This window comes from Lagopus muta, chromosome 7 (assembly GCF_023343835.1).
Source record: "Lagopus muta isolate bLagMut1 chromosome 7, bLagMut1 primary, whole genome shotgun sequence".
Lineage (NCBI taxonomy): Eukaryota > Metazoa > Chordata > Aves > Galliformes > Phasianidae > Lagopus > Lagopus muta.
The window spans coordinates 13,951,891-13,977,075 of record NC_064439.1 but is presented as its reverse complement, the minus strand read 5'-3'; the positions used below and the strand labels follow the sequence as shown (position 1 = coordinate 13,977,075).

The 25,185-nt window shown below is 40.9% G+C and overlaps 1 protein-coding gene across 2 annotated transcripts in view; it reads right to left on the bottom strand.

Annotated features, from left to right (window-relative positions):
* NRP1 (neuropilin 1) overlaps positions 1-25,185 on the bottom strand; it is a 109,551-nt gene that overhangs the window by 70,635 nt on the left and 13,731 nt on the right. The gene's annotated exons all lie outside the window — the stretch shown is intronic.

Here is a 25,185-nt window from a genome sequence, read left to right as displayed (position 1 = left end):
GATATTATAGATGATAAGGAGAGAAAAAAGGAGGACCAATCAGTCATCTTGCATTAAAGTAGGCTCATGAAAGCCAAAAAAATAATTTCCCAAACTCAATTACACAGTTTTGTTTTTGTTTTTATGACCTCCCAAGGGACTCCCATCCATCAGAACGCTTCTTGTTAGTTGAGGAACTTCACCCAAGTATGCCAATCTGTTTATACGTAAAGCTTTGCAGCATTCCTCTGAGGTAAAGTTGTCATTCTCATTTTACATATGTGGAGACAGAAGAGAGAGACAGAGTGCCAACAACTTTCCAGAAATTTTGCAAACAGCAAGGAACAAAGCCTAAATAGTCAGATACTGTGTTTCAAATACAAGAACTCAGTCTAGCTCCTCCTGAAATAATGGAAAGATTTCTAACGGCTTCTGTGGTTTTTTTTTAATAAGGCTTCCTAAAAGAGACTCAAAACCTAGAAGTTTTCTTAACAGAACTGGAAGAAGGGGCTGCACAGTCTTACGTGGTTAAAAATTAAACACATTTCTGTTTTTTGTAGACTAAATTACACACATACAGAGACTCGTGCATATACATACACACACACATGTAGGGAGCCTAGCACTATCTGTACATTTCTGTATCCATTAAGCACTGTTTTCATGTGCCTAACTGGTTTAGTGGCTTGTGGTTGGATGAGTGTTGTTAGCACGTACTGCTGAGTTCACCAAAAAGCCTACTTCACTGCTATGTAATGGAAGCCTCAGGTTTGGTTCCTTGATTACCTGAAGAACAGAAAAGGTCTGACTCAAACCAAGATTCTATGATTTCTTTTCTATGATTCTATGATTCTTTTCTATGATTCTATGATATCTTTTCTAAGATTCTATGATTCTTTTACCTCTTCTATGATTTCTTTTTCTTTCCATGAAAATAGGAAAGGAATGCTTTAAAGGCATGGCAACCTTATAGTACTTCATTTGGGAGTTCTGAACCACTGATTAATTTGTAATGATCCCTTTGGGATCTATGTGGTATATTAATCATAACCTATGGAACTCGACTTCTAAAAGTATTAGGTACATGTTAGCTTCTCACAGAAACTGTGAAAGTTCAGAACATAAAATAACTTTCAAGCTTTTGAAATTCTCAAATATTTGTCCCTTGTGGGCAGTCTGAAACCTCTCCGAGCAACAGTCGTAATTAATGAAACTAAAAGAGGCTAAAGGAGAGAGGAAATTGCAGACATACGTATCAGCATTAGGACACAAGTTACAGCAATTTTCCTCCATGGCAACCATGTCCTGAAGCTCTGTAAATGCAGCAAAATGATAGGTATTTATTCATTTATTTTCAGCTAGGAACTATATTAAGAGAGCATTAAGGATGCTCTCTTAATATAGTTAGACACTTGGAACTCAGCATTTCTCAACATTTTTCCCTTTGTTATACTTTCTATGCCACTTTCCCTTTGGGCCAATGATTGGCCAAGTGAAAAATCCACTGCTTGGTTAGTGTCTACACATAGTTGGTATTGATATAATTTCTCTGGGTCTTTCTTGCCTGGAAGTGTGACACATGTAAACGAATGCATTGATTTTTGGAGGAGCTACAACTAAAACCTATATATAGTCCCACAACTAGAGAGTAAGGCATACTTACAGAAAAGAGGAATTATTGGAGGACATACAACTTAACTGCCAAAGTTTTGACCTGCCAGTGTTTAACCGTGTGCATGTATTAAAATTTCCCTCCCTTTTTTGTGGCAGGTCAGATATGGGTGTTGGTGGTTTGGAGGTGAACATGGACTCTCTTAATCTACTGTAAAAAAACCAAAACATTACAATTCAATAAAGTAAAACAGCTGTTTATGAGGGTGGATAGTGATAGGAAAAGGGGGAATGGTTTTTAACTGACACACAAGAGATTTAGATTAGATATTAGGAGGAAGTTTTTCACACAGAGGGTGGTGACGCACTGGAACAGGTTGCCCAAGGAGGTTGTGGATGCCCCATCCCTGGAGGCATTCAAGGCCAGGCTGGATGTGGCTCTGGGCAGCCTGGTCTGCTGGTTGGTGACCCTGCACATAGCAGGGAGGTTGAAACTAGATGAACACTGTGCTCCTTTTCAACCCAGGCCATTCTATGATTCTGTGATGATTCTGTGAAAGTAGCTCATAACTCTCAAAGATTTTCTGGCTTGAAAATGAAGTCCTAGGTGTGTGAATGTAGAGATTTACTAGCTAAATACTGCTATAATGCTGAGAAGACCTTTGACAGCCTCTTATAATAGAGAAAAAAAGTACCTCTCCTTACGTTTTTCCTGTAACACAAACTTGGAAAGACAAAGCATTTGGCCGTAGCACCTAGAAGTGCTATCAACAGGAGGCACACTAAGCTGAGTAAGAAGCATTTCCAGTTCAGAGATCAGCCCACTTACAGTGTTTGCATGCTTCCTGGCTGGCTGTTATCTCAGCACAAAATCATCTGGTTGTGTACATTGCCACTTTAACAAATAACCCTTAAGCAGCATGAGTAATTCGTGTAGACGGCAACTTTAAAGAAGCCATGGCTTTGGGAAGTCTAAATGACATTTCAACATTTCACAAGAGCAGTGCAAAGAACATTTACTCATGGAGGCTGCTTTCAAATCTCAGCTTTCTGATCTTTGTAAGTGTGGCTGAAGATCTGTCTGAAAAAAGGAAAACAGTTCTTGCTCTTTTTCTCTTTTTTTCAGTGGAAATGCTTGCATGTGTGTGCCTATCTTCTGTGTTTTTATATTCCTTGTTCTAAAAAAGACCTGAATCATATCCTAGATCTCTCTTTTTAAATTCATTCTCAAGCAGAGGAGCAGCCTGGGAAACTTTCAGCCCACAAGATAGGCATTTCGAAACAACTGAACCAAATGAGGACAGGGAAGCAAGTGGAAACTTCTGCAAAATGACTACCAATAGTTTTCCACTACTGTCTACCAATTATTTTCCACTCCTTTGTTGTCCAGCTTTGGTACTCACATTATGAATAAAACTGCAGTTGATAAATGAGTGTATTTCCCTGTTGGTATAGCTGGGTTTTGTACAGATGAGTTTGTCTATGTAGCATGTTAGGAGGGGTCTCCTCTTAAGTTTCTACTGTCTGCATTAAGTCTGCATTAAGAAATTCAACAGCAACCTTAGCATCATTTTCTTCGAAAGTATGTAGCTAATTAACATTACTCCTAAGCTCAGTTTAGAACAGTTATAGTACTTTTTTTTTTTTTTGTAATAGTGCCCACAGTTAAACTGCACCAATTTGAAAGATCACTATATAATTTTTGTCCCACTGAGTGATTTTATTACCATTTTATTGTGTTTATAATCAAACTAAAAAGTACAAATAACTTCAGTGAATACATTATATTATGATATTATACATTATATTATGATAAAATATATAATATATGTTTAAAGCTGCTAAGTTTGAAGTTAGTTCCTTTGTGTCCTGTATCGCAGAGAATGTCAGCGTTTCTATGAGTTTTGTGACCTTATGATTTATTTGGGTGTTGGGAAATAACTATGTGTTCAGAAAGGAGGAAAACAGTGGCCAATAAACATTCCCAGTAGCCTATAAACAGGAACATCTTGTTAGCTGAGGTCTGCCGTATGACCCAGCATCCAGTGAAACCGCATTGTTACGGCTGGCACGTGGGGCACATCGGCCGTGCAAAAGAAACCCACCCCAGTGATCCATCTCTCATAAAAACGTCTTTCTCAGAGAGGCATGTGACTTTCAGAAAGGAAAATGTGCACAGAAGATCAGCATCATTCCCGGTGCAAATTTAGAGTCTAGTGGAGATGTTTTAGGGGTGCATCATCATAAGCTGTTTTAAAACTAAGTAAAAAGCCTGACAGTAGTTTTTGAAAGAAAACTTGCATAGCTTTTTTCTGGCACTGGATACTTATCTGAGAAGGCAAGCAGGGTAATGAACACACATACGACCCAAGCACATACACAGCTCGTGGGTTTCAATAATTGGCACCACACTGCATAAATGCATCTACTCAGTTCCTAGTGGGAGCCATGGATATGTCAGGGCACTGTTCATTAGATGGGATGGAGTTTGTCTTTCCACTTGCTTTTCCTCTGCTCATCAGAGCAATTTTTTGAGATACGCTCTTTTAAGCTTGCTGAGCATTTGAGCCTATACTCAATCATTATACACACATACACTCTATACTCAAAAACTAAATCAGGACTAATGCAATCGCATAGGAATTGCTGCTTTTGAGATCTACAGAAATGTTTCCACAGAACCACTCTCTCTCATTTTTGTTCTGGCTGTTTCTACAGCTGTGATCCAGAAAAGAACAGTTTTTTGGAGATGGCTGTTAGTGGGCCTAAGCAAGCATGGGATAAGGATGTAGATTTGCCTTCTTGATCTCATGGGTCAGACTTCTGTCCTTGCTTTCTACTCAGGGAAACAGGCAGTGTGACACGGAGCTGTAATAACGCATTATCTCAAATAGCAAGGGAGGCTTGCAGTAACCCAGTGAATTAGAAACATAGAAGGTGTTGCAGCTTCATACCTTTTGTTAGCCATAAGAGAATGGTGCTCTAAGTCTTCATTAATCAATTACAATAAATAAGCCTTGAAAGGCAATAAACTATTACATGGCTGATGAAAACACCTACTCTGCAATTAAATGGATAAAATCCTGATTTGATAGCTTTTGTTTAATTTACACTTCCAGTCAGGTATCTATTAACACATTTAGCTTTGTTTGTCTATTTAGCAGTGATAAGCATACAAGAGCAATCTCTGAAAGGCTGTGTGGTATTAAGCATTGATTCTTTCCTCTCCTTCACTCACAGCAAGCAGCACACTAACCCAGACAGACAAGCCGTGAAATGTATTTTGGCCAGATTCTCCTGTACGTGCAGAGAATCTGAGCCAGATAAGCCATGCCTTCCTCTGCAGCTTAATAATGCAAAAGACATGTTTTCACACACTGGGGAGAAAAAGATTTGTTTGCCTTATGCATTCTTTAAGGTATAAATTGCCCAAAACAGTAGTAGGAAGTCTGGGAAGGAAATGAGATAATGCCACATCCCTTTCCTCACCCTAAGCCCCCCATGCTGGCTGGAGGGGATGCCTGGCTGGACCTGGAGGAGCTCAGCATCAGCAAAGCCTCCACCCGCTCCGAGCCAAGCTGTCCGTCCACACTCCCCTTTAAAATTTTACAACCCAAACTAACTGCATTTTGTTACATTGTAAACATTTTCAAGATACAGGATCCTGCTTTTCATTAGGGGGGAATGGTAATAATCCCCCCCTCTTCCCTGAAACAGGCAGAAAACCCCTTTACCAAATTAAACATATGCATTCTTTGTTAGCTTTAATCTGAGCTGGGTCTTATGTTCATGGTAAAGCCAGTCCATCTTGCTCTCCCAGAACAAAGGGATGTCAAGAGAACACTACTGAGGCAAAATTCTGCCTGACTCAGAGTAACAACACATGTTAATATGAACAGATTCCTGAAACAGCCCCAACGAGTGGAATTTCCACGCATTTGGCATATAACTTCCCATATTTCAGCTTTTTCTCGTTTACGACTCATTTCTCCTAAAAGCGATACCACGAAGCATCCTCCCTCTTGCACGATTGCCATATGTCTGGTTTAGGAGCCACACCAGCCAGGCAACTTTGAGAAGCATTTCATACCTGTGGCTCTTACCCCCATGAACACACCACATGGCAGTTCACCAAAATCAGAGCTAGCAAAGGGATAAGAGAGGAACTGATGAAGGATTGTCTCCTTTATCCCACAGGCATAAGGATCAGGAATGAGCCTCATGCCAGTAACAAAAGGATATATCAGCTGGAAAAAATCTGAGTAAGGCTTCTATGCAGAATTATGCTCTGGGAAAATCACAGTATTTCTCATTAATGCTGCTGCTCAGAACAGTGATAACCTCTACCAAAATTTGCTTTTCTAGCACTTGGAGATGTGATTACAGCACAGGGACACATGTCTGAGCTATTTTTATTTAACTGGCTGAGGTACTAACAGTGCTATAGATTCTGTTCAGTGCTGCATGTTCCCATCAGGGACCATAAAACCTATGGCACTTCAGCGTTGCCACTAACAGGATTGAGTTTTGGCACCATTATGGATGCTGTAATCACGTCTTCAACTGCAGTATGGATACAGATGTCCAACATAAGGCGGGTTGGAAACTGGGAGTCATAGAATCATAGAATCATTAAGATTGGAAAAGGCCACTTAGATCAGCTTGCCCAACTGTCAACCCATCACTACCATACCACTAACCCTTATACTTTGATGCCATAACCAGCTGCCAGTCTGGCCTTCAATATAAGGGGGGTTGGGTCACTCAGGGAGAAGGGATAGAGCAGGCAGAGCAATGGATGGGAAAGGCCAAAGCCACAGGCGCTGCTCCTGTGGCATCACTATTCTGCACAGTCAGGTACAGGTAACTTTACTATTATCTGTTTACTGCCTCAGTTTCCCAGTCTGGAAAATCAGACAATGATATTTCCCTGACAGCACTTGAAAGCATGAGAAGAAATTAGATGGCTACAACTGTGACTCCGTCATTAACTCTGTGATTTAATATGTCTTTCGTAAACAGCCGAATGCAGTTGACAGCACAGCATTCTTGCTCCTAATCCTTTTCAGCTATGATTTAAAAGATTACCTTTGCAAACATAAACAGGAAGGACAAAGGGACTTGTAATACTATGTACTTTTTGTGAGCCTCTGTTTCATAGTGTTGGTGATGAAATATGGCACTGTGTGACTCTTGCCAGTTCATCATGCCTCTTTCTCATAAGCACATTATAAGAAGCAATAACATTTCATTATAGCCCAGAAATACTTGTGGATATGGTCTTGTCTAGATGTGCAGACATTTACACAATTAATACCCAAAAGCATGTACAAGTGTTCTGCGTAAATCCCTAGGTGCGGAAGGAGGCAGCCATTTGTCTCTAAGCTCCTTAGGAAGGGTACTTACAAGATGCCTGGAGAACAAAGGATTTGGGGGAGAATCTGCTTTTTAAGCAGAAAATGACTGTCTGACGTGTAAGGCAACAAGAATCACCCCGAAATTATGCTGTGCTGAGCGTCCTGCTGCTATGCAGAACTGGATCTCTGAGGATAAGCTCTGGTTTCCTGCACATTTCTCTCTTGACTAAACAAATCAGAGAATAAATTTAAGGGATTTTGTCTCTGAAGAAGGGTAAGTCCTGTGCCTGGGTTCAGGTGGGAAAGGCTGGATGCCTTTCCACAGACTTTCTAAGCAAGAGATGAAGGTAACTACGCTTCACTCAGAAAAACAAATGGGAAACACAGAGATGTGTGATTCTTTCACTATCCTGGCAGTACTTTCTTTTCAGAGCTCAGCTGATTAAGCCTTCTCGCCCTTTGATAATCAGCATACAATCCAGTAATTGTACTGTGGGTGGAGCTTTACCACATAAAGTTATTGCAAAAACCATCTTGTTGCTTGAAAGCCTTCGCCAAATTGTATACAGGATAGATTACATACACACCACGAAGTTGTCAAAACATTGTGATTTGATTAATGAGGCTGTTAATTTTCAGACTTGTCTCCCATACAGATCCCGAGGCTCTTCAGTCACATCAAGGCTTCGGAGGTTAACAGCACTCCCTGCCAGCCCTAGTGTGAGTCTGTCGCGTTACAAATGGCTCTCCCTCTGTTTGCCATACAGGAACTCTTTTAGCTACCTGGGACAACACGAGAGAAAGCAGGCACCATTAGCAACGCGCTTCTCTACCATATGTCATGCTGAGACGTCTGTCATACAGTCTGACTGCTGCCCTTTACACCCAGAGCTTAAGCTTGCTTGTCTCTAGCACACGTTTTGTCTCCTGGTGCTTTTAATCCCTGAGGATGTGAGTCCAACTCGCTTCAGCTTCACAGTCCCCTGCCCATACCTTAAGCCAACACAGCTTGTGAGAAGAAACCCAGAGAACTGCTACAAGGTAAATGAAAATGCTTTCATATGAACTGAATCCTAAAAATAGCTTGTACTGATTTCCTAAATCTGTTTTTCTGAGTCAGAGTCCCAAGAGCACTAATATAAATAAGAAAGAATGTTGCAGAGGTCTTCTTTGCCCTCATTTCAGCCCTCTTTTCATATGCACAGACACAGAGACATGCAAACCCATAACTAGGGGGTATGGAGAAACCACTTTAAAAACGATCATTAATTATGTGTAAAGTGATGACTTTTTATTTCTATTTCTTTCATTTTAAGCACATCAGTCTCAGACGATTGGTCCTTTATTAAATCAGTACTATTCGCTACTCATGTGATTTAGGAACATCTCAGTAAATCAGAGAAGTTGAATATTTAGCCAATCTCCTGCGTAGGCAATATGCTTTACTTCATAAAATCCAAAATAGAAGCAATATTATCAAGAATTGACACACTCATGAAACACTATGGATAGCACAGCACCTTGGCTTTCCTGACATTCACTTCAGTGAACAAGGATTTGGCAGCACAGAGCTTGAACACAGAGCTCAGGAGAAAAGCTTTATTACTCTGCAGTCCAACGTTAAATTACGACTGTATCTAACTTTCTACATTTAAGCAAATATAAACAACAACAATGAAAATATGTCTTCTTATGTGGTTTTAATGATTTCAATTGTTGAAACTCAAAAAGCCTTATAACACGTGCATGTGAATTAGAAACAAGCAATTCCTAAAGTTGAATCACTTAACAGAGTTATAGATGAGCCTTTTTTCATTCCCTAAGTGCCTGTATTCACTGAGTGTCACCCAAGGCAGGTTTCTGGGTTTTGTTGTTTGCTTTTTTTTTTGGTTTTGCTTTGGATTTTTTTTCCCTCCAAATTAGTTTTATTTCAGTCAATACTGGTTAAGAACCTGTTCCAAATCCTCCAGCTTCTACGTGATTCAAATACCTTTGAATTTTACACTGTTCTATGAAAATGTGTTTTTAAACATTGTCCAAAGTGATGCTGGAAAACAGAAACACAATTTCTATACGCAATTTACACCAGTCTGTCAGAAGCAGCATAAAAGAGAGAGAGGAAAACAGGCAACGTGATATGTTTTTGCTATTGTTAAAAGCAAGAGGGCAACTCACCTAATAATTTAAATAAGATCCTGTTGCCTGACATTTTTAGAGCCTTTTGATCTCTTTCCTCTGGTTCCCTGGTTGTGGCTCTGTAGGGTGCAGTGGATGGAAAGCTATGGATTATATTTTGTATTGCCTGTGACCCCCTTCACTTAGCTAAAACCACTGTTAGCAGGCACAATGAATGCTTGCTTTTATGAAGCATCACTCTGTTGGCAATGGTGGAGAACAGCCCCTCCTAAACCTTCTGAAAGCCATCAGCATTTCTGACACAGGCCCAACTATTAAACTGACAAGCTCAAATTTGCTGTTTTTACCAAAGCAATAATTCTTTGGCCCTTTTTAAGATGATTTGCCAACTTTTTTGGCGCAAATTAGGAACTAAGATTTAACCTCCTGCCATTTGATTTTGAAACTGAATTTAACACACACCGCCCCCTCAAAATAATACAGAGGTAATTGCGTTTGTTTTGCAATCTGCTGTACTTGGATATAATGCTAGGAAATGACATATTTTGTCTTTCCAGAGCAAAGACAGAAAGAAAGATACATTATTATCACTAGTTCAGTGCAAGTGGATAAGTCTGAACAATCTGAAGACAAAAACCTTAACAGAATATTTAGAACTTCAGCCTCACATCTGGCTTATGTGTTTTGTCACTGAATGCAACGTTAACACATTCATTAGCTTTGATAGTGGAAAACACTGTGAAAAACTCTGAAATATTGTAACTGAAGCAAGAAATTTGGGAACATAAATATGAAACAGGTGTAAGAAATCATAGAGATTGGAGCAGCCTTTTTCACTGTTGTAACTCAATTAATTCTGCAAGAATTATACACAGCATTATTACTGCCCCTTAAATTTCCACTGAGTCAGATTTGGTGCAGGAGAACGTAAATCGTTTTGCAGTGAGCAGTTCAAAGTATTTGCATTTGATTTACATTTTGATATGTAACAGACACGGAGAAGAGACCGGAACACACCTTTAAGAGCTGCACTTTCCCTGTGCAGAGGCACTCAGCCTCCTTCCTACTCCTGGACTCCTTTGATCAGGCAGGGACCACTACCAAAGCCCACAGCCCTCCCCATTCCACAAGCAATGCTTATTCATTACTCTGTGAGCCCCCCTCTGAGGTAAAAGTGTCACTTCCAGCCTTGACTGTCTCCCTTGACAGCCAGCTACTTTGTTTAAGTGATCCCACAGTTAGAACATTTTTCATAATATTGAACCTAAAATTTTCTTGCTGAGGATGAATCCTGCTCCTTATCAACAGCAATAGCTTCCCAGCTCTCAGAAGATATTCCTAACATGAAACAGGAATCCAAGAGAGTTCTTAGAGTATGTGATGTCAAGCTGACCTTTGACTCTCACACTTTAAATACATCTCTTGGCATCCTGTGCAAAAGAAAACAGACACCACTTGCTTCCTAAAGATTTTACGACTTGCTTGAGCTAATTACTCAGTCTCCAGCACACACAGCTCCGCACTTACCTGTCTGGAGGAAGTGCAGATCACAGCAGCAAGGAGAGGTTCCTCACGCCTACCCCATTCACCAGGTACTTCATTAATTACTGAACACACGGGGGGAAATTTTTTCCTGCTACTGTGCTGCAATCCCATTACCCATTTGGTCATTTCATTATGAGCAAAACTAGAGTTTGGGTCCGAGGCCTGTTTTAAATCCTCATGTAGTTTATCCAGAGCCAGTGAAATTCCAGTAGGAACACTTTGGCCCACTGTGCTTAAGTATTTAACCATCTGCACAAAAACCACAAAAGAGGCGCTCACACCAAAACCACTCATTTACATAATAAGGATGTGAACCTACTGCAGCCATGTGAAACTATCATTTTTCACATGTGCTTGTGAATCTTTTCCCAGGCTTTTGCAGAGGGAGGGGCAATGTGAGGGCTGGGATCTGTGAGCGAAGAGAAATGTGTGGGTGAGGAAAAATGAAGGTTTTAATTTTTTTCCCTTTTATTCTCTAAGAAGTATGCAGCAATTACTTCTGTATTTTAAAGAAATGGTGAAAATACCCTGAGGTTACAGATTGATGTTTTTCCTTAATGTTTATACAAATATAAATACACTGCTAAAATAAATACAGAAGTAAAAGGAATACACCCACCTCTACAATTACAAAATCACTTTCCCATGGGGAAATTTCTCGTATCCCCATCTGTTCGAACTTGGATTGTGCCATGAACCATTATGGCTTATATCCCTTAATTATTTTGTATCATGTGAAATGTAATTGTGGATATTCTATATCTTCCTTGCAAATCCTTCATTTTCTTTCTTAAAGCTACCTATATTCTTGGCCTTAGTTCTGTGTGGTGGAGATGAATTCCCAGGGCTAATTAGGTGGAACGGGAAGCCGTGGCCCCAGTCCCACAGACTCTGTTAAATTCTCACAGAGACGATGGAACTTCTTCCAGGCTGAGAAAAGAGAGGGAAAAACACACCTAGGTCAGCCTGACACACAGCTCAGCCCGGGAGCAAAGTGGGAGCCCTCGGCACCCCTCAACGCAGCACCAGGCCAGGGCATTGCCAAACAGGGAGCCACAAAACCTGCACTTGGCTCCCTCCAGTCCATTTTATGAAACTCCACAGATGCTGGTAGTGGAGGGGTTTGCATGGTGTCCTGTTTGGCTGCTCCAGCTCTGCCAGAGTTGAAAATTGACTCAGTTCTCTTGATTTAAGTGGACCCAATTTAACCCGCTGATTCCCTGCCCGAGACACATCCTCTTTAGTGCACCTTTAAACACATAGCAGAGGCTTATTTAATGGCTGCCTATATACCTTGCAGCTGCGGCACAGTTTCAAGTGCTCTCTCTCCAGTGAAGAATGTGGAATTTGTAAATTGTGGTTGACAAAACTTGCCTAAAACCAGAAATTGCAAACCTCCCTATGTACTGTATGTGCAACCACACACACTGCTTCCAAGGTTTGCACATGAGGCTCCTAAGTGCAAAAGGAATTTACATTCCCAGGCAGTATTCCTAAAAGAAACAGTCCTTGGGATATTAGCAGCTAATGAAAAAAATGATTATGTGATTTTGACTTGAAAACAGCATTTTCAAGTCTAATAGCATTGCCTCATGGCTTTGAAGTAATGCCTGTTACAAAGCTGTGGCCATCTTTGCATTCTGTATGTCTTCTTGGTGAGCAAGGAGCTGCTTTATAGCAGACGTGAAAAGTATTTTCATGATGGTTCAGTAGAAAGCTTCAGATCCACCACTGCAGAGCTTCTATATAACAGACAGACAGTTTCCGTCTGAATTGCACAGCCCTCCTGCCAGGGCAGAAGTGATGGATTTCTTACACATCATTTCTATTGCATATTAGATATCCTCTAATAGACTCACAATAAACCACAGCAGATGTTTGAAAGGCGCATAATTTGCAATTGATTATACACATATATCACAAGTCAGACTTTGTATATATAATAGTTGCACTGTAATCACATTGCTTTTGTGAATCAGAAGACTCAGCTGTTCCATCAGTTGTTGAAATTTAACTGGTCTTATAGCAAATACAACTTCAAGGTACTAACAGCTACGAACACGTTTAGGATGTGAGTTGAAAAGCTGATCCATGTTTCCCTGTGTGCAAGCACATTTTGCACCCTCAAAATGAACTAGGTAGGCCAGCACAATGACCTTTTCATGACTTGAATTTCACCTATAGGTCATCACTTAGTGAGAATCTTTTCAGGTGTGAGGGTAAAAGATGGTCAGAAAAAAGGAAGCCATCCTGTCTTGCTGTCAGGTGAGGAGAGAGGCCACCAAGTCTGGGTTTCACCTCCATGCTTGAATCAGATGTACCAGAGGATGCTTAGGGATGAAAACACAGCACTAAGAGCACTGTATCAGGCTGGAAGGGTCGGCAGTGAACTTCTCAGTGCTATCAGTAGGCTGAAAAAAGAAAAGTGGCTTTCTGCTGAAGATTTAGAAAAGAATAGATGCATCAAGATCACTTAAGTATTATTTACTCTTTTTGACATAATCTTTGTCTCCTTGGTTTGTTCCTGTCTGCTTTCACATGAATTGAAAAGTGCTGAAAATATGCAGACATTTCCGCACAAAAGAACACAAATATATCATTTGAATGTGAAAGAGGCACTAAACAGTGCTCTCATTTAAATGATACCTGAAGCCAAGAGACAGAGGTCTAAGCTCTACAAGAACAAGACAGCAAAAACATCTCTACCATGTTTTAAAGCACGTTTGTTTAATTACAGCATGCTGAGATTAGGTCCAGTACTTTCCCTTTGACCTGGAATTGCTGAGACAGACAAAACACAGCTGACCTTTGGAGTGGGATTTTTGAAAAATAAATAAATTGGATGGCAGAGTATAAAAGCTGCAAACTTCTTTATCGTGCCATATGTGAAAATCTTGTAAACAGGCCATAAATATCACCTGCTGGGTAGGACTTGAGGAAGCTGCTGCAGAATTCTCTGCTAACATCTTTCTCCAACTCCCGAAACATTGAGCCATCTGGCAATTACACTTTACTCTATAGCTTTTCTGTTGGCATGTGCCTGCAATTACAAAACATGCTATTACCAGCTTCAGCCTGGAAGCACCAAAGCCCATGGCAAGGATAGGAAGCAGTGGCACTGACCAAAATGCTGGGAAGGTAAAAGCACCCCTAGGGACACCATCACATTGCTTGTCTTCCTATCTTTGAAGGCAACTTTACTGACATTAAAAGCGAATATTTTGCTTGTGCATTGTGATTGCAAAGTTGAGCTCTTAGTTTTCCATCCAGAATTGAACTTCCTGATGAGGAAGTTGGTGTTTGATCTAATTACTGCTGAAGTAAATTGTTTTTTTCCACTAGCAACACAGAGCTGGACCAAGCTCAACCGTGCAGCAATTATAAAGCAGAGCAGAGTTACTGACTGACTCTGTTATAATTTATTGCCAGAAATAAAGATGCCACTGAGTGCAGTAAGAGTTAATTTCTGATTGAGTTAATTTTTGAAAGTTATACTTTCCAGTTACAGATCTGCAGAAAGTATTTTAAGACCTCCTTCATTTTTCCACATTGATCTCCTAAAACACAAAAATGATGTCTTTTTCTTCTCACAGTTTAAATATTCACTCTTTGGCTGACTTTCATCTTGGGAGTGAATTTTTATAGCTGATATTTAAATCCTTGAAAATAAGGGCTTATTACAGAATCTCTCACATGTTCTAAACCACTGTGCAGGAGCCCCGGCTGGCACTGCAGTTAGCACTGCTTCTAATCTACTGTTTGAATATACTACTGAAGAAATACTTTACATTTTAGAGGGCAGAATAGATGCAGATCCTAAATGACTTGCCATGAGAAATGGAATTAAGAACAGTACATACTGTTTAATAGCTTTATCATTATGAACAGGCACAAAGGCTGACATTTTAAAGTCATTATCCTCTTGCACAAGCTGGTACAATTATATTTCTAATCAAGAATGTCTACTTCTTTTGTTACTTCCTGCCTTTCTGAGTTCCTGTGATATACCGTTCCCATTTTGGCCTCATCCTGTTTTGCTTTACTTCTTGTATATTAAGAAGTCCATTTCTACTGTACGCTAGCACTTTTCATAGGCAGCAACATACAAAAAACAGGAAAGATTCCCCTAGAGACACTGCTGTTTTTAGTTGATCAAAAGGCCATTCTGACATCCGCTTCTTGCTCAATAAAAATATTATTTAAGGAAAAAGAGAAACAACTCTAGTTTAACACTGTATCCTTGGCTTTGTTAATGCCTCAGCAAAAGAAAATGTTGGCGTCATTACCACTAAACCTAGTGATGCTTAAATCCACCCTATGTTAAATATGTAAGGTAGAGAAAGTTTGAAAATGACCGCTCAGCATCCTTCATTTTTCCCTCCCGAGGAAGCTGCCCTGATGGTCTGCCCACAATCTATGAACTGATGTGCAGTCTGTGAGAATTCCGCAGCAATAGCAACTTCAGCATTTGCATTCCGTAAGACAGGGTTGTTACTTTGATTAAGAAAAAGTTTTGGGCTTGGATCTGAGTGAACCTGTATGAACAGGCTTTGAATAGAAGCATTCCACAGTGCCTCATCTTCTACACAGAGTGGTCTGCAGTGATTACAGGGCCTTGTGGCTGATTCTCCTTATGAACGACAGTCGTGTTCATGTGCTGATGCTTTGAGCCTTGATTCAGTCATGTTGCAGGGAACATGCTAATAGTAAGCACCTGTTGGCCACATAAAATTAAGTGGAGTTTAAACATATACTAAACAGGGCTTGGGATGTGCTGAGAGAAGATGGAGGAAGATTAAGTGGGCGAACTGTATTTACTGTGTTAGACTATGCTGCGTGCACTTATACTCTGGCATTTTCTTTTCCACTCCCTTCCACTTCATGTTCTTATGTCCTATCAAGTTGCTTTGCCACAGGAGATCTCTGGCTGCTGACTGGAGCTCCTGCAGTGTGTGTGCTCTGCAGTGAGTGACCCACAGAGCAGGGCGCACAGATTGCCAGCTGGCCCTGGTGAGTCTCAGGAGGGCTCTGTGCTGAGCACAGTAGTAAGACTCATTGCTGAGCTGCAGGTAGCAGTGCCTGAGCAGATGTAATTTTACATTGTAGGCACATCAACATGTGACATATTTTATAACAGCAGTTTCAGTTCTGGAAGAAAATGTTTACTTCCACAAAAACAGAACATACAGTTCTTATGTTCATTTTCTGTTTTCATTTTACTGTAGCGTGACTACAGTGCTTGTGCATCAAGCCCATCACGTGGCAAACAATTCTGAAATGTTTTTAGCCTCACTGATATGGGCAATGGCGTGCATCAGCCCTGGCAGTCAGCCCTCCATTCACCATGGCACAAGTGAGCTGCTACAGCTATCAAAACCTGTCCACCTTCCCGTCTGCTTGGGCAGCTACTTCTGAGGTCTTCAGGTGGAATTTTTTTCACCTTCAGCAGTTATCTAAAGGTCAGGGAGGAGCTCTGAGCTAGTTATCTCTTGGGAGTCTGTGCAGAGAGATAGAGGCACCTGAAAAGAATGATTCACTCTGCTGGTCAGTTGTAAGATGGGATGTACTTTTGCTGTTAGTATCTCTCTTCCCATAAGCCACAAGAGAAGGCCAGGGATCCAGTTTAAAGGAGACAACAAGCTTTTAGGAGAGTAAATAAATGAGATGAGGGCTAATCTTTCTGCATTTTGTCACTATTTTTCTCCTAACCATTACTAAGTGGCACTTGCTTATCACTGTGGCTCAAGCCTTGCACTTCCAGGTGCATGGCAACTGTAGCAAATACAGTGCCTTTTTGCCTACATGCATACTAGCACCGTTTTTTTTGCTGCATGTCCCTCCACATGTTAGTTAATACTGTGCAGCACTTCTTTTGGCAGGAAGAAGCTTTGTTTGTGGATCATTCTTTCTCTACTGTTTCTTTCTAAACACATTATTAACCTCACTTCTGAATTGCCAGAGAGAGGGAGAAAATTGCAAAGGACTGCAAAACTGGGAAAGAAAAGCAGGAAGGCTTTTGACACCAGCAGTGACCTGCAAATCTGCTGCAATTTAAATTGGAAATGAAGTTGTAAGGGTGGATGAAAAAGGTGTAATGCTGGGGAACAAGATGGAATTTAGCTCGTAACTTTGGCTCCTGGCCTGAACTTTCATGTGTACATAGTGCAGCTCAAAGACACCTGTGCTGAGGACTTGAAACTTGGCTGATTGTTGCATCCACGTGGTATAAAATGGCATATGAGGGCTTTGATCTAAAATGCAGTGACCTAATCTTGCAGGAAGGACAACTCTGGCTCTGGGTTAGCTTAGCGATTTTTGTGGGTGAGCACGCAGGGAGATCAGAGAGTTCAAAAGTGAGGATAGCGGCTCTGTGGACAGAGCCAATGCAGGCAGACGCTTGGCAAACACACCTGATTCCTGCCTCCCTTATCTCTGATAAGCTGCCACAGCTTTACAAACACCTTTCAAAGGAAGCGTGTTGCAGTCAGGCTGAAGCAGCAGTATGCCCTTTCCCTGGTTTTGGCTCACAGGGGTGCAGGAGGATTTATGCATGCCCACACAAAAGACACTGGGTGCTCCCACTGGGGAATGTGCATCAAAAGGCAGCTGAAGGCAGGTGCTGTCCCTGCTGTCTGCAGCCTGCAGGCTGGCAAAGAACAAGGATATGCAGATGCATCAGTGAGAGGGGACTCCAGAGCTTGAGTTCTTTCAGCTAGCAGCTACAGAGAGGTTTAAAGTCTGAGCTGCTGCAAATCGGCTGTTGTTGGGCTGTTGCGTGTGATCAAAATGGGTCATCCCTGCCAAGGAAGGCAAATACAGTTGTGTAAAACAGCATCTAAGCTTTTCCTTGCTTAAGTGGAAACAATTGTTTCTCCTCACTTTGCAGGCTCCTCTGCAAATTCCTTATGTGCCACTGACACAGTTCATGTATCAAGTATGCCAGCACTACTGATATTAAAGAAATAACTGGAAGGAAATGTAGGAATGGATTTTTTTCCCACAGTAAAATGTCAACCTCCCCTACAAAGAAATATGCAATAACGTTACCATCTGTGTCACTTTATTCAGGCCAGATCCACATTACAGCTAGAACTGCATTCCCATGCTGAAACACTGCATCATTATTAGCAATTAGCAGCATAGCTCCATTATTAGCAATGGGATATCTACAGCCAGTTTGCGTTGGCTGTGCTGCTTTTGTTTATTTTGGAGGAACAATGAACGTATAATATCTCTTCTGGACTCTGACATGGTATGTACAAAGGCAGAAGTCTGTTGCAATCTAGGGGGCGGACTGGGAGGAGGTGACTCAGGGAACTGCCCAGCCACTGACAGTTACTTTCATCAGTATTTCCTTTGGCAAAGCCTGCTCAGAAAATGCAAGAGGAAAATAGGGAGAAAGGCAAGGAGAGTGAAAAAGAGGCCAAAGATGAAGAGTTTTTCTTACTGTAGTCAGTTCAGAGGATTTCTTTTTTTGACAGATAACACTAATTATTTGAGTGAAGGGCATTTTTTTTCTTCAGATAACTGTCTCTTATGCCTTAAAACCCTGTAGTGTTGGGCTGGAATAGCCTTAAACACCTGCTTTAAAAAACTCCAAGAACCAGCAGATAGCGAATGATCAATTTAACACCTGGAAAAAATAGTTATACTGCAAGAAAATATTAATGTCTTTTCAAAAATGGATGATTCAATAAAATATTTTTACACTGCCTCTTGATTCAGATACTGAACCAGTTTTCTGGTTACTGGGTCAGGATGCCTAATGGCTGCATCAAACACAGGACAATGCACGAGTGAAGTCCTCAGCTCAATGACAATGGTAAGAGGGCTGCTCGAATGTCTGAGTGCACAGTTGTGACTGCTTCTCTTCAGAATTTGCCAAGAATGCGCATTAAAAGAGGCTGCAGGGTAAAAACTACAGCTGCCTGACAGACAGGCAGCAGCCTCATTTTACACAACTCTTGTCTGTACTCCACTGAAATAAAAACAACAGGCTGATTCATATCATCCAAATTATCCATGCAAGAAAAGTGGATTTTTCCCCACTATAATGAGAGTGTAGGAGCCTCTGTCCTCGACGCCATGCTGCGAGCTGCCCCCTCATTGCAGCCACTCCAGACCATACGCACTAAAATGGGCTTAACAGCTCACTTGTTAAGAGTTTTTTCACTGTGTGTGCTTGAGTCAGTCCTTAGCAGAAAGCCTAATTCTGATTCTTCTTTCCAGACCCCAGCCTTGGATCTGGACTTGATGACGGGGTTGCCAATATCAGTTGCATCCCCAACCCCATGCTCTTGCCATGGACATGGGGAGATCCATGGGAGCAGCTCCCCCAGACAAAGGGAAAATTGTTGGGCATTTGCAGCCTGGGAGAGATCTGGGAAAAATTTTTCTCCCTCTGGACCAGAAGTGTATATTACAGTCCTGAGTCTGTCTGTCACAAGGTTTGGTGCTGAGACTCCTTGAGCTCCTTCTTTAAAAAGGTATTTTCTGGGCTTAGCTGAGATGATGGACCAGGCTAGTGGCCTTGCCTCTCAGCTCTCCGCCTACAGTGGTTAACCCTACCTGATATTACCATGTATTTAAAATGGTATAACAGTAAAGATTTTTTTTTAATTAAAAATATGAAATATAAGGTTTTAAAATGAACAAGGGGAGATTGCAAGAAACCAGTATTGATATGAGCAGAAAGGCTGGGATATAACATGAAATAAAGATTCTTAATCATCCTAATTGAGTATGAAAATGTCTGGGTTTTTTGTTTGTTTGTTTGTTTGTTTGTTTTTAATGGAAGCATTTGGTTTTACGTGGATTACTTCATTTTAGCCTTTTTTCATACAAAATACAACTCATTTGAGTTGATGGTTTCCTGAGGTCCCTTCCAACCCAAACGATCCTATGATGGAATGAAAAAAATTAATTACAACCCATTGAAATTGTATTTTCATAGAAGAATCAAAGAAAATCATCAAATTAAAAAGAATTTTCAACATATTCTCATTAGAAATTTAATGAAATTCATGACCCAAATGGAATCTAATGCTGCCACTCTGCTTTCTGAGAATTGGAATGTTTGAATTTTAGCCATTCCACAGCAATTGGCCTCCTAGCCAATGGGCTTTGTCTGTTTGTATATGACTTGTTTACAGAAAAACTTCCTAATATGATTTAAACTACTCTTTCCCATGAAAAAGAAAAAAAGTTGGTAAAAAGCCTTCAACTAATAGTAAACTGTGCTGCATTTTTCAGTGCAGTTCTCACACAAGCAGAACCCACTGGCCATCCAAGAAACAGTTTTACTATTGCTGAGACTGAACTCATCTGGGAAGTCCTTCACTGCTCTTTTAGCACGAGCTACATGCAATCATCGCTTACTAAAAAGCAATTCTCCCTCCAGATTTCTTAGTGGCGATAGAACACAAAAGGTCTTCATTGGGATACAATAAAAGAGCATGTGCATGGGTACACGTGCAGATGTGTGAGATTTCTCCAACACAGAAATGTACAGTTGAGGTTATAGCGGTGAGGGTTCCATTATAATCCCATTTTCACATGCTTGGAGCTTTCTGAGCTGTATTATTTTGTCACAGAGGCTTACATGTGGCCCCCAGCTCAAAGGTGATATTTTTTTGAGGTTTCGCAAAGCCTATTAATCCACTTTCAAGATCCAGAGGGTAAAGAAACGCTTTTCCTGCCTCCTGGATTCCTGTAGCCATCTTATGGCATTGATTTTTACACAGAACTCTCCGCAGAGTTTAATAGCAATCAGCAGCCTGATGTGCCTTAATGACTTCCTCTGAGCATTCAAAAAATGGCTAAACTTGACAAGCTGAAACCTTCCGAGGGGCTAGTGCTCACTGAGTAATAGCTCCCAGGTCAGCTCGGGATTATTATTTTAAAGTAATAACAGAATAAAGACATTAAGATTTCCCTGACTTCATAAAAATGTTTTGAAAACTAGTTTTGTCCTCAGAACTGCCTGAGTTCAGAGCTACACGGCTGCTTCTCAGCGGCTGCACGCCAGAGCAGCCCCACTGCTGTAATGCAACTGTGGTAAGGAAGGATCCGGCCTCTGTGGGAAATACACAACTGTCAGTCATGGCTTTATTGTCTTCACTAGAGATATACAGACATAAAAACAGGACCCTTAATGTCAGTGCCAGCTATTCAGTACAGCTTGCTAGAGAAGAGCAGCAGGAGAGCATGAGCACCCTGCAGCAGCCAGTGTGAGCAAAAATATGCCAGCAGCTTGCAGATCAGGGTCTTCCAAAATCAAAGTCACACCCTTGTGTTTACTGACCTCTAATCATTCTTTTGGTTTTTTTTCTTCTCATGGATGTAAGTTGGTTTTGGAGCCAAACAAAAAATTAGCTTCCTTAATGACAGGATGCCCAGTGCTTCCTTCCAGTACTTGAAGGGAGCATATAAACAGGAGGAAGAATGACTGTTTACATGGGTGTATAGTGATAGAACAAGGGGGAATGGTTTTAAACTAAGACAGGGGAGATTTAGGTTATGTATTAGAAGGAGCTTTTTCACACAGAGGATGGTGAAGCAAGCACTGGCACAGTTGCCCAAGGAGGTTGTGGATGCCCCATCCCCGGAGGCATTCAAGGCCAGGCTGGATGTGGCTCTGGGCAGCCTGGTCTGGTGGTTGGCAACCCTGCACATAGCAGGGAGGTTGAAACTAGACAATCACTGTGATTCTTTTCAACCCAGGTCATTCCATGATTCTATGATTCTATGCTGTTGCATGTATATACAGAGATGAGGTTGGTGAACTAAGGGATTTTTCTTTACCTTGGGTGAATTTTGCTTTTTTAAAGTTTTGATCATGCAGTGAGGGGTGAAGAAACATAACCAAGCAGTGAAAGTAATAGAGATTAATGCTTTAATTTCCTTTTGATTGTATTTTTTCAACAAATCTATCACTTGAGTGGAAGTCCCAGGGCCGTGGCTGCAGAAAGATGCAGCAGCAGGAAGCTGGGACTGTAAGGAGAATCCAGCACTGCCAGTTCTCATGATTTTTATCACTGGTCTCGTGAAACTTGATGGTAGGTTTTAAAGCATCAGCTGCTGATATCAGGGAATGCCAAATTTCTCATTTAAGATGAAGGAATTTTATGGCTGTTATTATCACAGATAAAATCCCCAACAATGTAATAAAAGGAAAAAGAAATCTCAGTACTTTTTATGATACTTTTATTAAGTTTCATATTTTTTTGAGGACTAACGATATCCAAAACTTGGAGTGGATATAGACATTAAGATTTCCCTGACTTCATAAAAATGTTTTGAAAACTAGTTTTGTCCTCAGAACTGCCTGAGCTCAGAGCTACACGGCTGCTTCTCAGCGGCTGCACACCAGAGCAGCCCCACTGCTGTAATGCAACTGTGGTAAGGAAGGATCCCCAACAATGTAATCCCCAGCAATGTAATAAAAGGAAAAAGAAATCCTCAGTACTTTTTGTGATACTTTTATAAAGTTTCATATTTTTTTGAGGACTAACGATATCCAAAACTTGGAGTGGATGCTCTTAAGAAAGAAAACGACTGTTTCAGTTGATGGAATAAATTGCCCACAGAGAGAACATAGAGAGGGAACATGCATCATGTAGAACAAGTAAATCACAGAACAGCCCAAAATGTTCTGAAAGTAAATTATGAAACCAAGTAGGTGACTTAGCACAGTACTCCATGCACTGGGACAGGGAATGGCTTTAAACAAAAAGAGGGGAGATTTATGTTGACGTTAGGAAGAAATTTTTTACTCAGAGGGTGGTGAGGCCCTGGCAGTGCTGCCCAGAGAAGCTGTGGGTGCCCCATCCATGGAGGTGCTCAGTGCTGGGTTGGATGTGGCCCTGGGCAGCCTGAGCTGCTGGGTAGGAACCCTGCCTGTGGGATAGGGCTTCCAACCCAAACCATTCTATGATTAACTGTACTCTAACAAGAGAAAATTCAGTATTTTGCCTGCCTAATCATTATTCTTGTATTATGAATGCATTTGGAAACTCATGGGCCTCTTTTCTCCCCTACACACACTGTCTACATTGGAAGGAAAATAATGTCCAAACTGAGAAAAGACCTATGACATACACTGGCTACAGAGAAATGTTCTTTAGAAAAAGATATTTTGGAGCCTAAAATCAAGTGAAATCCTGATTCCATGCAAGAAGGGAGAAGTTTTGTCACTGACTTAAAAGAAGCCATAATTTGACCCTACATGCAAAGATGGGGAAGTCCTCCCTGATGCAGACAGAGCAGCCCCAAATCTTTGTGTCATCTGCTTCCACCCAATAATAGCTTTATAGAAGTAAGTTAAGAATGAATAACCTAAAAGCTGCCCAAGGCGGCTCTAAAGTGCTGCCTTCCCTCACTGCACATGAGGAGACAACCATTAGTGCTGCTGCTGCGTGGTTCACAGCTCCTCAGGGGCTGCTGTGCTAGCAGAATGGCCTGGTTTTGTGCTGCAATATGCACACGTTGGAAATTGCTCGCATTTGGATGCTATCGTGCTCGGTTTTGAGTTAGTGCCGTGTCTGTTATGGATTCTTCTCATCACGGATAATATGTCTCCTGTGAGCATGAGTACTATTCTTCATTTTTGTTTGGATAACGCTTCTCTCTGAAAGTCAATAGACTGCATTTATACACAGCAGTATATTGTTTAAAAAAATTAACGGCTAGAAGATTAAGAAACACAAAACAATAGCAAATAATTATTAAACTGCATTACATTTCCACCCAGAAACCTCTACGGACTTCACAAACGTTAGTAAATGCATCCTCAGCATACTTCAAAACATGAAGATATTACCCCCTGCAAGGAAACTGAGGCACAGAGATGATGGCTGACTTGCCTAAGATCAATATGGATGAGAGGGTTTGCATCCACAATGCCCTAGCACCCAGTTCTGTATACTTCTTTAGGGCTGATGGAAAGAGATTTGAATACATGGTGGGAGGACCTTGGTCTTTATTATACCTAATTTTGAGAACCTCCTACCCATTCTGCACAAGCACTGAAGCAGAACTTTAACTGCCTTCACTTTGAGTTACTGCAGTTGGAGCTGCAGTGTTCGTCTTCCGAAAAATTCCTAGGGTACTGCTGAACTGCACAGTCAGCTCCTCACTCAGCTGGCATATAACACAAGCTTCAGTAACGTACTTTGGACCAATGACAAACAGCTCCCTTTCTTCAGGTATTTACACTGAAATAATCTGACATTTATTTCAGATGACAAAGAGATGAAGCTGAGATGTGGCAAGGGAGAATATCTTTTCCTTTCTATGCTGAGCATATGGGGACAAGTGAAAATTACCCGGTGATTGTCAACTGAGCTGTGGCTACACCTATGAACATGTTTTTAGTTTGCACGGCTGGGGTGGGGGGTAGGAATAACTAAAAAAGGGGATAAGCTACATTGCACTTCATATGGAATACCACAGGGTGAGAGTGTGCATATGGATGATTTCCACGGAGTGAGTGAGGTGCCTGAAGGTCACCATGCAGTAATTTATCTAGCTGCCTAGTGAGGCGAGTTAAAAAAAAAATAGCCTTCCTGGAAGGAATAACTTACAGTAAGCAGAGGAACTGCTTAGTGCAGACACTTTGCCTGAGCCAGTGTTCAAAGAATCAAAGCCGGGAGGAAAAGGATTTGCCACTAAGTCACTCACTATGTACACATATATTTATATGCATATGGCAGTCTGAAGCTTGCAAGCAGCAGGGGAATCTTACCAATTTCTGCTCACAAATTAGCTATTACATTATCAAAAAAATCTCTACCACTACTTGTGACTATTTATTTACCACAGTCTATATACTGTTTTTACAGCCACTTTAGCTATATCACATTAGAAACCATTGTAGATAAAGACACGTGTTTCACACTGCTGAAAAAAGCAAGGTTTATTTCTGCAAAAGTACTGACATAAGGCATCTTGATACTGGAATAAACCTATCTCCTCATGTGTGCTGAATTGTTTTAACTGTACACAAACAACTCCTTAATTGAAATAATAAAAGTACAAAAGCCAGAGCATGAAGATTGGGCTTTAGAAGACAAAGATTCAAGTCTTAAGTAACACACAAGTATGGTTAATTAAAAATAAAAGTGCAAAAACATACAAATTAAAAATGTAATAGGCAATGGGATAGCCTGATTGCTTGGGAAATGTAAGACTGGCTCTTGGTAGTAAATGTAAGTTTAGTTTGGGGGAGAGCTACTTATGTGGGAAAGGCTGGAGAGCACTGGTTTCTTGAATAATGGCATGCTATGATGGGAAAAAATGAGAAGCAATTTGGGCACTATTAGCAACACTGTTCAAGAGTAATAAGGAACTTGAAAATGATGTCAGAGAGATAAGATAAAGAAGACTATTATACTGTCTGAAGGCCATCATCTAGTATAGCTGTAGAGGGTGAATGAAAATGGAAACCAGTTAGGAACATAATACGATATGCTTATGGTATTTTGTATTTGTGCTGTTAGCAGGTGCAAGTCTATTGGTATCAGTGGAGCTGTCTTCACTTGCTGCTCAACTCACTGCG